We start from the raw sequence: 16,850 nt of genomic DNA on the forward strand, positions 1-16,850 counted from the left end.
TAGCACGCGTCGAAAAACAAGCGCCTGTGTGACTGCGTCAAAAAGGCGTTACAAATTCAAAGAACATTAAATTGTACTAATCATTCCCATATGAATGAGAGTTCACCCTTCGCATTATTAGACAAGAACAATGAAGCATTTATATTTGTCCGCTCTTTATATGTGGGTGGGCAATCAAATCACAAGATATGCTCCTATATATTAACACAAACACGACTCAAGACATATTGTTTCAGTATAATAATATTATATCATATTATTATTATCATCATCATCATTAAACTTATAGTACCTGAAACTAATTACACAGTGTGGGTAACAGTGTCCACCATAACACACGGTCCCAACACAGACAGAGAGAAAAGAGAGAAGGCACAATAAGAGGTTTGAGGAGCACAGGGCTAATGAGGTGAATGATCTGTAGAATTAAAGGAATATTCCGGGTTCAATTCAAGTTAAGCTCAATTGAAAGCATTTGTGGCATAATGTTGATTACAACAAACATTTATTTTGACTTATTTTTGTTGTTGAACAAAAAACAAACGAAAACAAATCTGGGTTACATTGCAGAACTTGCAATGGAAGTGAATGGGGCCAATCCAATCCGTTTCTAAAGTATAGCCAAAAGACATAAACAATATGCATGTTAACTTGATTTTTGTGTGATAATATTGCTTACTAATCTCTTCTGTGTAAAGTTATATCTAATTTTACAACTTTTAACACCATAATCCCTAAAACGTACAGTTTTAACAGAATAATTAATTTAAGAGCTTTTATAAAATTATCAACTTAACATGCCTTTGAATCCAAAAAATTGGCCCCATTCACATCAATTGTAAGTGTCTCATTGTAACGTTGATTTTCTTTCTTTCTTTTCTTTAAGAAATGGAGGGATGAGTCAAAATATTATTTTTGGTAATCAACATTAAGCCAAAAATGCTGTCGATTGAGCTTAACCTGTATTGAACCTGGAACATACCTTTAAGAGAACAACCGATACAGGAAAAGATTAATCAAATGATAGGGAAGAGGGGGACAGATGCAGGCACTGAACTGGATGGCAGACACAGCAAAAGACTGAGGCCAAGAATGACTGACAACAAAACAAGAGGGAATGACAATTAACAACACAAAAAGGCACGAGAAGGGACCCCCCCAGCAGTGAAGGATAGAGTGAGATTAGAAGAGATATAAAAAGGCACAAAAATGAGAAAACAGATTTTGGAGAACAAATATTACATGTCCACTTAGTAAACAACATCAAAATAAAGGCATTTAAAAAAATACTACTAATAATAATATTACTATTATTTGGACAATTATTAAATTCAATATTATTATCATTTAAGTACTCCATAACAATTTCACTTTTATATGAAGGACATTTACTCTTCCTCCTCTGGACTATACCTTTGAAATAAACACACCAATAAAACAAAAGATTGTAAAGCTAAAGGGAAGGGTAGGATATGAAGAAAGAGAGGGAGGGAGAGAGCAGATGTTGTTGTCCCAGCACTGAATCCTGTGCTCTCGTCAGAGAGGAGGAGCTGGATGACAGATCAGGATTCTGAGGTAATAACATCCAAGGAGATGTTTAATATCATAACTAAGCTATACTACAAGATTTGAGAGGACTGGGCTTTTTTGGCATTGTAAAGCCCTAGGCAATGCCTGGAATTTAGTACAATTGAAATGAACATAAAAGCAACAAAAAGGTTAAGATATAACTTTTTGACATTCATAGTTTGTCAGTGGCATAACACAAATAAAACAAAACAATTAAATTGCTCCAATATACTAAGAGTGCTGGTGGGTAACAATCAATCTCTAAACAAGTTAAAATATCCACTCACCTGCGGACAAAGAAAAAACTTTACATAAGTGCGAAGGGCCAGGCAATACTAGATAACTGAACAAATAAGGGACTCACTTGTTCATTCATTTATGAAACAAGTGTCTAAAAACAAGACACCAACTCAGTGGTGTGGTACCATTCAGCGGGACTACACAGTCGTAACTTCCTATGCAGCAGACTGTAGTTGTCCTACCTTCCTATGCAGCAGCACCTGAGGAACCTTAGCATTGACAAACACTGGAGAACAAATTAGTAAAAGCTAATCAATATTGTCACAATCCACCTCTGATGTAGTGTCGTACCGTTTCTTAGTGTTTTAATGATGTACCGTCAGTATCATATGTATGATTATTTATGGGTGTCTCTCTCTCTCTCTTTCTCTCCATCTCTCTCTTGCTCGCTCGCTCTGTGAAAGCTCATGTTTAATAGTGTTATTAACACAGTTCTGTGACACCCTCGGTCAGTTCCTCTGATGAAGAAAAAAAAATACTGATTGTGAAGGGCTCTCCTCTTCCTCCTCGATCCCACTTCAGAAGAAGGAGTACTGGTTGTCGATAGCTCTTGCCCTCCCTCCTTCCCGCTCCTCGCCCTCCACCCCTTCCAGCTGGAGGAGAGGTGGATCCCTCTCTCGTTCATCGCACTCCTCCGCTCCGCTGCTCGCTCCCCCTCCTCCCGCAGCCTCCGTGTCATTCCCTCGGTCCTGCGGAGGAGTCGGGGGCGGAGGGCGTCCGGGAGGTAGAGGCGGAGGAGGTGGCTGAGGAGGACTAGGGGGTCTGATGGTCAAGTCTGGGAGGAGAGGAAAGCGGAAAACAGGGATAGGACAGATGAAGAGTACAGGAGGAGTAATGCATGAGAATAACATTTTCAAAGAGGAGAGAAAGTAGAAAATAAAAAGGAATAAAGACTTCAAAACGCAGTGGCTCAGCTATGACACATGCTAGTAACGGAATTGGTCAACACATTGCACAAAGACTGTTTACACCCTCCCACCACTAAACAGCTGTAGAAAGTCATCAATTGAGAAATCTCGGCTCATTCGTTATACAGTATATGGACTGAACATAAACATCCTGAATTAAGTTTACATGGAGACAGAGCTCACTGTCTATAAAATGTGTGACAATTAAAAGAGTTCCATTATGATTAATGCAGGCTATAGAGAGCAAATGTTCAATGAATGTGTAACCCTGTGACACACATATTTAGGATGGATGTGTGCAACTGAAACCCAGCTGTGAATGAGGAAGTTAAGCAGACAGATGTGTGCTGAAGTGAACGGATGACACGTCTCTCCACTCCCTGCTTTTTCTGTTAAATTCTAACAAGCTTCCTCTTCCTCTTATCCCTAATCTGTTTCATGGTAATTTAGTTCTAATTCCTAATTTACTTATCCAATTCCCAGGACCCCATGTGAATACTTCTCTGGCCCTTAGAATTAAACAGGTTGCTTTGCTCCTGTACCTTTAAGACTTCTATTTGTAAATGACCTTTGTTATGATTGATAAGTCTCCAAATACCGACATAGTGAGAAATGTTGTTCATTAAGGCAGGCCAAGTTGATGAATGCTGAATATTGATGTGTAAACAGGGTCAGTCAAACGTTATTGGGTTCATGGTTGTGATTTAATGACCATGAACATTTCTGAACAACTAATTTTTGTTGCTTAAAGGGATAGTTCACCCAAAAATGAAAATTCTCTCATGATTTAATCAACCTCCTGGCATTCCAGATGTGTTTGACTGTCTTTCTTCTGCAGAACACAAGTTATAATTTTTTGGAAGAATCTCTCAGCTTTGTAGGTCCTCACAATACAATCAGGGCTGGACTGGTAATCTGGCATACCCGGGCATTGTCCCTGTGGGTCGATCACGGGAGGACTGGCCATCGGGAGAACAGAGGGGTCCAGTGGGTCGGCTGCGAAATGGGCCAAATGGCCACGATAAGCACAAATGAGCCACCGCATTATTCAGAACGGACCACAAAACCGTGCCGCGATATGCAGAAAAGGACAGTGAATTTTGGCACCCATTCACTTGCATTGTATGGACCTAAAGAGCTGAAATATTCTTCTGCAGATTCTACTATATGTTCTGCAGAAGAAAGTCATACACATCTGGGATGGCATGATGGTGAGTAAATGATGACAGAATTTTAATTTTGGGGTGAACTATCACTTTAAAAATAACTTCAGTTGATGCTTTTTACCCTCCTCACAATATACATGTTTTATTCACTACTTGTTTTAGTTTCTCTCAGACCCTGCCTCTTTCTATCTCTCTCTGTTGAATCTGGTCTCACTTACACACAGTCAGAGATGGGGGTTGATGGAGAGTCAGGGTGGCGCGTGGTGATGACGTCACAGACTGTGGGGCGGCTGCCTGCCCTTTCCCGGCCTGCGAAGATGACCCAACAACAACAGAAACAGCCAATCAGAGCTCTGGTATGCACTATGGGGAAGGCCAGAGGCTGAAGCGGGGCGGAAGGAGGAAGGAGAGGTACGGTATGAATTAGTGTGTGATTAGAAATAGAAATGAAGGAAGGCAATGTTGATGAGAGGAAGAGAGTGATAACCAAATTATGTCAGAATGTAGTAAATGAAGTAGGCCTAGGTGATATACAGTATATTGAATATTCACAATATATTTGAGATGGTTTTGCTAGCAACATAAATTAAGCAGCAATGTCTGAATGATAGTTAATGCGCTTATAATTTGCCCATAAATGTCCACGTTATGGTTTGCAAGTATGGGGGTAGGGGTTAAATCATGTTTTAATAGCTTCTCTGATTTAAATATCAGTAGTATATATGCAATTAGCTCAAAGGAGATCCAGGGAGGAGAACATGGCGAGGAGAGACAAAAGATGGGAGGGATGATAGGAAATGAGGAGTGAGGTGAGCTTAGGAATGTTTGGAAGTTTAGAGAGGTGTTGGGATGGGTAATACATCAAGTCATGCACACAGAGAAATCGAACCAACAGCAACAATTACTGTCAGAAACAATGCCATGCACAGGCAGCCAAAAGCGATGGATCTGTGTGTGTGTGTGTGTGTGTATGTGTGTGTGTAATCAAGGTAGTCAGAGCAGATGCTTGCACAGAGTGTCCTTTTAAAAGCATGCCATGATAGGAAGTGATCTCACACATGTGGTGATCCCAGATTTAGTCATATCTCTGACAGGTGCAATAAACTCATGCAGTGGCCATGTTGTTTATGAAAACACACACGTACACATGTGTTTCTCTCCAGATTCATCCCACTCACATGATACACACACACACACACAAACAAGCTCAACTCACTGTGTGTCCCTGAAATCTACGCAGGATTCAAACTGACAAAAAAACTAAACACCTTCTAAGAACGCTTGTTTTGTTATTGTATGTTCTTCTTGGGTGGGCCCACCAGGATTTCCACCAAAACAGCTGTTTAGCTAAAGCATAACTGTAAACATTTACATCTCCATTTAATCCAGGAGATGGGTACATATTACAGTGTAAATACTCTAAAGTTATACTTCTTATTTATTTGTTTGAAAAAAGTCAGAATCTTTAAATCTGACATGCTGCATATCAGCTGTTCAGAGGGAGATGAGAGTGGCACCTGCAGTCACTTACCCACTTCAATATTTTGCATGAACTGCAGTCTAAAGCTTTGGACATTCCCTGTTATCTCTGCTCTTTTCAGCCATAGCCTCTTACCCCTTAGAGCTGACCCAGCACTCCATACCTGGCTGCCGGACATTCGTGGCCCCCACAAAGCTGATGAGGGTGACATCAGAGGAGCCCCCAGATTCCAGAGGAATGGGGTGCACACGGAAATGCTCCAGCATATCAAAAATCGACTGGAACCAGAGATGCTGCACTCGACACTGTCCGTCCTCGTTCAGGGAGAGACGCAAGTGCTGGGAGAAGGTTGACAGGGTAAGAAGAGGTTCAGACGTGAACGAATGAACTCAAGGTTTAAAAATGACAATTTGCAATTTAGTGCACACTGTACTAACAAACTGAAAGTGTTTCACCTGAACCAGTCTTAAATATGCATGTTAAATACCAAATGTAAATAAGCATCCCCCCCACACACACTTACCTTTGCCTTGCCCTGGAAATTAAAGGTGAGGACATATTCCCCACGTCGGGTCTCACTCTGCCGAACAAGAAAGACTCCGTGGCTGGCCATGCCACCCGACAACACCAGCTGGGCCGCCTTAAGACGGGAGAGTGTGCCATGGAACCACTGACACTCACTCAAAGGATGTTCCACTGTCTCTGACACGGAACCTTCAGAGAATAGAAATGACCCTGTGGAACAAAGGAACAAATTGAATACTTCTGATCTTTGTTTACGAGTCTTTGTGACTTGAAGTCAAAATGAAATGGCATTTCTAATCCATTTTACTTCCATAATGTGATCCATTTCCGAGTGAAACTATTCAACAAGAAAAAAACAAGGCGGGACTTGATTTTATCCAATCGGGAATTGATCAGACCATGGAAAGTAGCCATTCCATACCAGATTTGACCAGTGCAGCTAGCTGACCTGGTCTCTATATGATAGGTGTTTGGAGGAGAAAGGATGATAAAAAAAAAAAAATACAATAAAAAGTGCTTCAAGATTTCAGACATAAAGGAAAGTTGTTTCAGAAATGGAGCAAGGAATTACAATTTGATGAAAGATTATATAAGGCAATTTCTTTATTTTGGAGTAACTGCACACGATTAAAGCTCAAATTATACTTTGTTAAGACGCAAATGCTAGGTGTCTGTGTACAGGACGCGTGGTGCAAATTTCATCTGAGTCCTCCAGCACTGAACACATGCAACCCAATTTTTATAAATGCTGTACTCCAAACATGCAGAATGCGTATGCGGCTGAAATGAATTGCACTAATTAGTGGGTTCACAAGGTGGCAACACTTACATTTGAGCTGTTGCTTTCACAAAGAAGTGCAAGAAGATGCAATCCCCAGTAAACAGCAGGAGATGAAGGTAGAAGCAACAACAGTGGATGCGCATGTCAAGAACGCAAGTGTGAGAATATCAGGACTCATGTGCAATTGTTTAACTCAAGTCTGAAGGACTATAAAAACATCTAAATGGGTCTAAACACCTGAAGAGAAATAGTCCAGTACCTCATTGCAGTTGTCGTGCCAACAGGGTGTCTATGCACGCATAGTCAAAAATGGAGTATTCTGGTGTATTCTTTGAACGGTGAGCGTTCGTCTGTGCACATACAGCTGTGGCCAAAAATAATGGCAGTGACATACATTTTGTGTTTTGCAAAGTTTGCTGCTTCAGTATTTGTAGATAATTTTTTCACATGTTTCTATGGTATACTGAAAAACAATGATAAGCTTTTCATAAGTTTTAAAGGCTTTTATTGGCAAAAACATTCAATATATGCAAAGTCAATATTTACGGCGTTGACCCTTGTTCTTCATAACCTCTGCAATTCGCTCTGGCATGCTGGATATCAGCATCTGGGCCAAATCCTGACTGATGGCGATCCATTCTTGACTTAATAGTCCTCAGAGTTGATCACAATTTGTGGGCGTCTGCTTGTCCACTCGCTTTTTGAGGATTGACCACAGGTTCTCTATGGGATTAAGATCCGGGGAGTTGCCTGGACACAAAATTTGCACTGGTGGTGACACGATTCCGTAGCTGACTCCTCAGGAGACGGCTTGGCTCTCTCTGGGATATCCTGAAGATTTCTTCACTGCAGTTGGACCTCTCTCCTTGAAGTTCTTGATGATCCAGTAAATGGTTCTTTCAGGTGTAATATTCTTTGCAGCAATTTTCTTGCACGTGAGGCCATTTTGATGTAAAGTGATGATGGCTGCACATCTTTATTTAGAGGTAACCATTGCTAACAAGAACACAATGATTGGAAGCACTTCTTCCCTCCTTTTATAGCAATCAGTCTGCTCTTATAATCCAATCAGAATAATAGAGTGATTTCACCTGACTTGTCCTCATTCACACTTTCCCAGGTACTGCTGATATTAGTGAAATTATGTTAGCTGGTCATTTTGTGCCAGGGACAAAAAAACAGTGAAATTTGGGTTTTTGTGATAAAGTTCTTTTTTTTTGGCCAATGAAGCTTTTTTATTAATTAAAATGCATCTGATCACTCTGCACAATAATGTAGAAACAATGTGAACAACAACTGAAGCAGAAAACTTTGTGAAACACAACATTTATGTCACTGCCAATACTTTTGGCCACGGCTATATCTGAAGCATTCACATCCAAACCTAAGTATACTTTGGCCTTAATTTTGAAGAATAACACTAAAAATGTGTATTAATAAAGTAAACAGGTCCATTTGGATTTAATGTTCACTTCATTAAAAACTAAATAATCACCAGTAACTTCTCTACAACATATGTTTAGTTTGTATGCTACCTGTTGCATCAGGTGTTTCAGCAAAAGGTGTGCCAAGACTAGTTCCTCCCCCACCAAGTAATCGACTGTCTGATTCATCAAGAGGGGCCCGGGGTGGTAACTCAGGAGGTAGAGGCTCCAATTGGGAAGAACCACCAACTCCACCGTAGCACACTGCATGGAAAATAAATACATCAAATGCATGATACATAACCATCTGAATTTACTGCTAAATATGATTTCTTTTCAAAATCAGTTACCTTACATTTTGAACTTCTGTTAATCACACTGTAATTATTTTATATTCTTGCTTACCTCATAGCTACAGCATTTTAAAACCAGTTAGAGTTATCTGGGTTCATTCAAATACTGGCAAATGCATAGAGATGGGACAGCATGCGAGGAGCGGATGCGTGAAGGGTGAGCTCTGCGCACTTTGCTTGTTTTAATACTATTTGTATCACAAACCGGTGAGATTGGTACACCTTGATTCTTAACTATTCTAGGAAGACAATATGTCAAAGAATTCAAAATCCTCAGGCGCTGGAGTCATTAAAAGACACTTATGTGCTCAAGCTGATTCCCCCCCAGCAGCAGCCCGAAAGCCCCGAACTCAATTCGGACAGTGAACTAAAAGAAATCCGGCATGAATTTATGAATGAATAGGAAATGCTGACGAAAGGTCATTGTAGACTTGGAGGATCTTGCTGTGATACGTCGATCGATCACTTACATGGAGACAAAATTCTCTGAGTTGGTTACAAGAGTGGGGGATGTCGAGAAACGAATCGATTATCTGGAGTCATCAGAGGGATTTAGCTGCTAACCCGCTAGTGACCAATGGGGATTTGCAACGTGTTTGGGAAAAACTGGAGGATTTCGAGAATAGTAATCAACCAAACTAATTGTTGGAATTCCCAAATATGAGGATGGCCGAGATATGGTAAAATCCCTAGACACGTTCTTCCCGAGTCTGCTTGACATGACAGGCCATAAGCTGGAAGTCCCTGTTCGGAGATCCATGGAGTGAGACAGTCCCCGATCAATTCTGGCCAAATTTCTGAGATCATCCGATAAAGATCTTGTGTTACGTGAGGAGAGGAGTACAGGAAAGCTTTCTTGGAAAACCACAGTATTTTCTTGTCCCAGACTTTGCAAATTTGACAAGCGAGGAACGTGATCAATTCAAGGAATGCAAGAAACTCTTATGGTGCCTTCACATACAACGTGAAGAAAATGTTCCCCTCTCATTCCTCACGCGAGTTTGATCGCTGGATTATACATTTGTGTTTAAATTTGCTTAAAACTTAAAAGTAAGAAATATGATATAGTGTTTCTACAAGAAACACATCTTTTCCCTCAGGAAGCTGAAAAATTTGGGAAGATATGGGGTGGACATGTTTCCTTTAGTGTTGGCTCAAGTAAGATCAGGGGAGTCATTACATTGATAAGTAAACTTCTACAATTCAAATGTCTCAAACAGATTAAAGATACATTAGGAAGAGTCATTATTGTTTTAGCAGAAATTCAGGGGCAAAGGTTGATTTCGGCTAATATTTACGCACCTAACACTGATGATCAGGGGGTTTTTTTTATGGATCTTGAAGGGATGTTGCAAGCCGCTGGCATCACTCATGATTTACTGATGGCCTTATGGATGGAATTTACTCCTTGATCACAGTGAAGCAAATGTGTGTAAGCCCCCTACAGCATAATTGATGCTTCATAGGATGTGTAAAAATCTTGGTCTTACAGATATTTGGAGACTTTTGATCTGGTAGGGACTATACATTATTTTCATCAGTCCATAAGATTTATTCTAGAAATATATATATATATATATATATATATATATATATATATATATATATATATATATATAAATAAAGTTCCTAATTTCAACTATTGTTGATTGCTCAATTGAAAACATTTTAGTCTCAGATCACGCGGAGCTGAAGCACCGAATGTCGTCTGATGACACGATTTAAATTAGGGCTGGGTATAGAGTTAGATACATTTTAGGCACTGACTGAATTGCATCTAAACAATCGAGTATCAAAAAATGTCTTGTCGTTCAGCACCAAATTTCGATACCTAAGGGGTTAATCTCATCAACGTCAGTGATAAGCATGTAGCATGCTAGATGTGCCCAAATCTAAAAGTGCCGGTGATTGGCTGTGTTTAGGCATCAAGGAAAAACATTAGTTTACACCGGTTACACCCAGAGATGCGGCTCACACGTGAGGCTGTGTATGTGTCCCCACACCCATAGATGTAAAAGATGTGGAAAATATCAAGTGTGGCTACATTTCACCAGGCTCGATGCCAACAGCGTGCAATGCAATATTTGCTACAAGATAATTGCTGCCAAGACCGGCAACATGACAAATCTGATGAAGCACTTGACAGTGCATGGAATAAACTTAAGAGAAGAAAGTTGCTCCGTCTTCGACGGCAAGAAGACCGAGCCAGTGGAGTCATCCTCTCAGCATCCTCCTACCACAGAGCTTCATTTAACATGCCCACCACACGAGTCCTCCTCCAAAACTACTGATGAATGCAGCGGTGCTATGACTGGGTTAAAAATCGATTCAGTTTATATATGTTGTGTTTTTTATTTTGTTATAGGTTTATGAATGAATAAAAAGACAAATAAAAAACACACACACACAGATATGATTGTATGCACATGCCCCATTACACACACTGTCCTGAATGCAGCTGACCACAGCATGATGACATCATCTCCACACCACTTACCTTGAGACAGGCGGTCACTGAATTCCGGCATGATGCTGAGGTCAGTGAGAGCACTGCCACAAACTCCTTCAACATCCTCTTGCTCACTAATGTGAAGAGTCAAAGAACACATTTCAGATCATGTGTAGTAAGAACTGTGTGCTGAATCCATGAAATCTAAGAATGATCTCATTATAAACGTTCCATGTATCATAATGTGGTTGGCCTTTAAGACTTGAAACAAAAAGTCCTACCTCAGGCAGATGCCGTTTCTGATGTCACTAAGCCAAGCCCTCATCTGAACCGCATCTCTTGTCTCGATCACGTACTGCACCTGACCTTCCAGCTGAGAGAAACATGAAGAGATCGAGATGTGTATGTGAACAGCAGAAGTGTAACATAGACAGTTTTCAATGATTAGGATCTCTGAGCAGGGTGCTAAAACAGGATGTAACCAAATGTCAAATGACCGGCAATCACATTATTGAAATATAATTGTACAAAATCTAAAGACTTTCATTTATTTGAAAGGTTTGTTGTTGTGACCATTTCCATGACATTTTGAAAGACCAAAAAATGCATGCAAAAAGAACTTGAAAATGTGAGATGTGTGGAGATTTAGTTTAAGAAAAATCCTCATGTTGTTCCACATCCATTTAAACATAAAAAAGGCAGAATGTTAGGGACTAACAGCTTCAGTCACCATAATTTACCTTCATAGCTTCTTTTTCCATACTATGAATGTCAGTCCCTAACATTCTGCCTTTTTTTAAGTGTTCCACAGAAAAATCACAGGTTTGGAACAACAATAGGGTGAGCAAATGAAAGAAATTTAATTTTTTGGTAAACTATCCCTTTAAGATATGGGAGCTATTAATTGACAAGGCAAACCTAATGGGGGGTTTGGGGGGTGAAGTGACAAAAATGACTAACTACCAAAGACAAAAATAGAGGTGTGCTGACGTACCTGTAGAAGAAAGGTGTTTTCTTTGTCTGGCACCTCTACAGCTGTAGTGCTCCTCACATCAACAATAGAGCTGCATGGGATAGTCAGTCTTGGCTTGGAGGACTACAAGGAAGAATTTAAAATGCTGAAAATATACTATAAACCTAAGATAATTTTTTATAAATGTGGTACTATGCTGTGTACCATAGCTAATCACTACTAATTTGTAAAAAAAAAAAAAACTTTATTGGGCAATCTAATTTCATTATGCAAATTATATTGAGTCTAGCAGATAAACAATAAAAGTATGTAATGTTATTTCACATAAACAAAACTAAGAAATTTTGCTAAGTAATCATTGTGTTTACATGCATTTGTTACAATGTGCGAGATGTATTTTAGGCAAAGACAAGCACAGAACTATGATTATGCTTTGCGTAATCTAATTCAACAATTTATTTCAGTTAGCGGAGACATTTACTTATTAGCATGTTAAGTAATGATACCGGGTAGCATGCATACTGAACATATACTTCATGCAACAAACAATTAAGATTAACTGAGTATGTGAAATCGCCACAATTCTTTAGGTAGTAGTCGGACACTCTCACTCACCTTCGGTGGGAGGTAAAACTCAAGGAAATATTCAAGCCCTCCATCCTTATCACATTCTTTCAGTACTAGACGGCACTTATGCCAGCGCACAGACACTGAGTTGCTGTTGTCTGTACCATGGTGCAGCAGTCCAAAGGGAAAGCCAGAGAAACCATGAGTGCTGGCAAACTCATCCAAAGATGAAAACACAGTCACCCCTCCTTCCCGAACCAGCCTGCCCATCTTTCTGGGTGCACCAACATTGCTGGGGGGTAGTCCAGAGGGTGACATGGCTGAGGAAGCTGGAGTTACAGTGGACAGAGTCGGTGGTGGTGACCGGGACAGTCGCAACTTCTCCAACCGGTGACTCCACTTCTCCTTCTCCCCATCTTCATTGCTCCTCCGCCAATCACGGGCCTCAGAGAGAGAGAGGGAGGTAGCACTGCTGGAGGAGGACGGGGGCAATGAAGAGGAGGAAGAGTGAGGCAGGGTGAGGGGGAGGGAGAGAGAGACAGGGAGAGAACCGGGAACTGCCTGGGAGCCGGAGTTCCTCTTGTTGTCTTGCAGGCCTGTAGTGTAGCTGTAACTGGAAGGAAGAGGGGCAGAGTTACATGAGCTGCAGTTCTGAAGGGAGTCACTGGAGGAACTACGCCAGTGTAAGATACCTCGCACACTCCCCCGGACACTGCGGCCCACACTGCGCAGAGAGAAGCGCTTTTTGAGTTTGTTTTTGGAGTGACCCCTCATGGGTGTACCATTGCCTTTTGACCCAGAGTTTGCTGGTGTGCCAGAGGGATTGGGGCATGTCAGAGTTTCTGAGGTAACCGCGCCCTCTGCCTCATTGTCCTTCCCTACTACGTCCGTCTCCACCTCCTCTTCAGTCACAGGCCCCGCCCAGCTGTCATCCTCTTCTTCCAGATCTTTGTAGCCAGATGGATTATGAGTACACTGTTTAACTATCAATCCCCTCTCCTCTCTCTGCCCATTATTCACACCCATAGAGGAAGAGCATGATGAAGAGGAGGAAGGCAGGAGAATCTGCGTATGAGCATATGAGTCCTGAAATGCTGCATCATTCTGGAATCTTTCCCTGCCATGGCCCTCCTGTCCATGCTGGTTCGAAAAGGGTTTGGGTACAGTCCGCATCTGTGAGGGTGGGCCGGTGGTGTTGGCCTCTGCTGGCACCAAGGGTGGAGACGTGCCATCCTCCTCCAGTGATGTAGCATCCGATTGGGCGACCCAGCTCCCTGTTCCCTCCCTACCGACACCAGTCCCCTCTAGTTCGCTTCGAAATGTCTAACAAATCTATCTGTGAAGCGCTGACAAAAAGAAGCTGCAGAATCAGGGGAGTAATGCGGGTTCTCCAACAAGAAGGCCCGAAAATGACGGGCAAAGTCACCGGCAGCAACCCGTGCATGGAGCTCACAGAACTCGGTCCAGCTAAGGCAAGGAGACGGAGACGGTGAAGGCGTGTCAGATAACGATGACAATGGCTGACCAGCAGGAGTTGGAAGAGGCAGGGGTGGGGGTGGGGGTCTTGTAGAGAGGGGCAACAGCGATGGGAATGGAGGAGAAGGGGAGGGAGACGGGGACGGTGGAAGAGGAGATGAATTTCCTGCTGCCCGTGGGGTGGGTGGAGTTAAGAGGGAGCCGTTCATGACTGACAAAAAGAGTGATCAATTTAAACCCAACTGATCAACAAAAACGTCGGATCGAGGATCAAGCGATCGCTGCGATCTGCGTGGGAATGGGGGGCATATGCTCCGTTCATCTGGCTACAATTTTGAAACAGACATGAATTCAGAAAACTTGCCCTAAAAATGTGGCCTAAAATTCACTGATAATTGTCTTCCCCCATTTAAAAGAATGATCTGACACGTCAATGTCATTTCAGAGTTTGATGTTCTAAAATAGCTCACATTCTACACATAACAATGTGTGTAAATGTATTTACAGGTCTGTCTGCCAAGTAACATTAAAAGAAATTGATTGCAGCAGGCTGAGCTGATGATAGTTATCAGGTTGTCTCTGGTGATTCAAGGCTCTGCAAGGATCCTGTGGTAAAGATCTGTAACCTGAAAAACAAAAGATTTGAATACTTATTGTTAAAAATTAATAATTCATTTATTGTATGTTTAACACAAAAAAATCATGTTCAAATACTATTCCGAAATCAGCAGCTGACATACCATAATTTATATGCAATACTTTTAAGTCTTAATATATAAGTTCTAAGTTTTAAATATACCAGCTCCAAACATAAAAGCTCTTTTAGGTATTTGTATCTTAATGTCAGGTATTTTTTTATGATCGATTTGTGGATACAATTTGTCAATCGCAGCATTTTTAAGTGCAAGTTGACACAAAATAACTCAAAAGTATGTAAAAGGCTCATCAAAAGAACTGCAATTTCACTAATATATATATATATATATATATATATATATATATATATATATATATATATATAGGCATGACCATCTTAGTTAATAACACATCAATCTTATCACAAGCTTTGCAACGACGATTCAAATATGGCATTGACACGTTTAATTGCCTTGCACGTAGTAGTGGTGATGAACGCGTTGTTATGTTTTGCCCGAAATGCGTATGAGACTCAATCCTCCACCTGATATGGAAGAACGTCCCAGCGCAAATTTCTCTTTTATTTCATTAGCAATACAGACCCACCAAGGAATAATTTTTGAAGCATTTGATCGTGCACGAATCGAAACCAAGCCGTTGCTATGAAACCAGTCAAGACCATTTAAATTAGCAGTAGTGGCAGAAATGATGCTAAAAAAAACCCGGTTGTAACTCACCATCTTCAGGCTGGTGTGTAACTCGAGGTCGGTGCAACTAAGCTGCAAAGAAAAACACAAAAACCATGAAGGCCTATCATTAAATGCGATATTGATAATCCTAAAAAGCCTTACAAATATATTTCGCCACATCTAGCACTCCGCATGTGTAGTTTAATTGTCATAACACGCTCTCACGCTGATGTCAACACAGAGCTAACTGAAGCTAGCTAGTTGAAATCGTTGTGCATTTTGCTAACGCTCATATGCAATAATAGTAAGAAAAATTCCCATTTGCTCACCCTTTTGCACAAAAAGCTCACAATTTGCTGATTGGCGAGAACGAAATCTGAACGTAAATTGCTCTAGCCAGTGTATCTTACTATCAAACCCAGCACTGCTCATAAATTACCAAGTTTGAACTGCTGGTCAGCTAGCTTGCTGTATTGCTAAGCAGGCAGTGTGTCTGCCAGTGTTAACACTAATATTCATTCCTCTCCGTCTAGCTGTCTCCTGTTGATGCTAAACGTATTGATTAATCATATTATATCTATTTATGCATGAGGGCTTTGCAACTGCTCTTGTTGCAGGCATATGAATATTTATCTGCCTACTGTCCCAATCAGTCTCTCGCGTTATAGTGGGAGAGGGTGTAGGTTGGGAGGACAGGGAGTGTGGGAGAAGGGGGATTTTCAATAGGAGGAAGATAACAAATCTGAGTGACAGGGATGTGCACTTTTTAGACGAACCACATTGCTGGACAGTTGTGTGAAAAGTAGCACAAGGATGGATGTTGCAGCGAGCTGATGATGGCTGAGTCACAAACATATCTGGAGGCTGGAATAAATTGTCCATCTCCATTGAGAGAACCCTATTCAGCAATTTGGGTCATTCCTACAATTCAGTGACATTTAAGTCCCCAGTACAAATAATGATGTCTATATTGTTTAATTTCACCTGGTTACAATTTTAATAGACTTGGTAAAAAGAATAAAGACTAATAATAATGTTACACACTAGGGGCGTAGATTCTAGGGGGAATAGGTGAGGACCCCCACCCCAATATATATATACCATGATCAATGGAAACATGTAAATTCTTCATGCTGTAACCCTGCAATGTTCAAGCCAATTATATGCCCTTGCACACTACTGTGGGCCTATAAGTAAAAATTTTAATATTTGAAATAATTTAAATTTGTTGTACTAATGCCATTTCTTCATGTCCTCAGAGCTGCACTTCAAACATCTTTGACAAAAATACGTGCTAAATCATCTGGGTAGGGTTGCACCAGCTGTGTGTAAGTTCTCACGAAAGTTAGGATGTAAAGTTCATACTAAGGGCTTAGAACGACGAGTCAGCATACAGAGAGGAGGTGCAGCGGATAACGGACTGGTGTAGAGCCAACAACCTGTCCCTGAATGTGGTCAAAACAAAAGAGATGGTTGTTGACTTTAGAAGAGCACAGAGTGACCACTCTCCGCTGAACATCGCCGGCTCCTCTGTGGAGATCGCCAAGAGCACCA

The 16,850-nt window shown here is 41.0% G+C and overlaps 1 pseudogene; it reads right to left on the reverse strand.

The window, feature by feature from the left end:
* Window positions 1–2,474: 2,474 nt before the first annotated feature.
* On the reverse strand, window positions 2,475–15,966 carry LOC127647402 (SH2B adapter protein 1-like; annotated as a pseudogene).
* Between the last annotated feature and the right edge of the window lie 884 nt (window positions 15,967–16,850).

This window comes from Xyrauchen texanus, chromosome 8, assembly GCF_025860055.1.
Source record: "Xyrauchen texanus isolate HMW12.3.18 chromosome 8, RBS_HiC_50CHRs, whole genome shotgun sequence".
In the NCBI taxonomy this organism is placed as follows: domain Eukaryota; kingdom Metazoa; phylum Chordata; class Actinopteri; order Cypriniformes; family Catostomidae; genus Xyrauchen; species Xyrauchen texanus.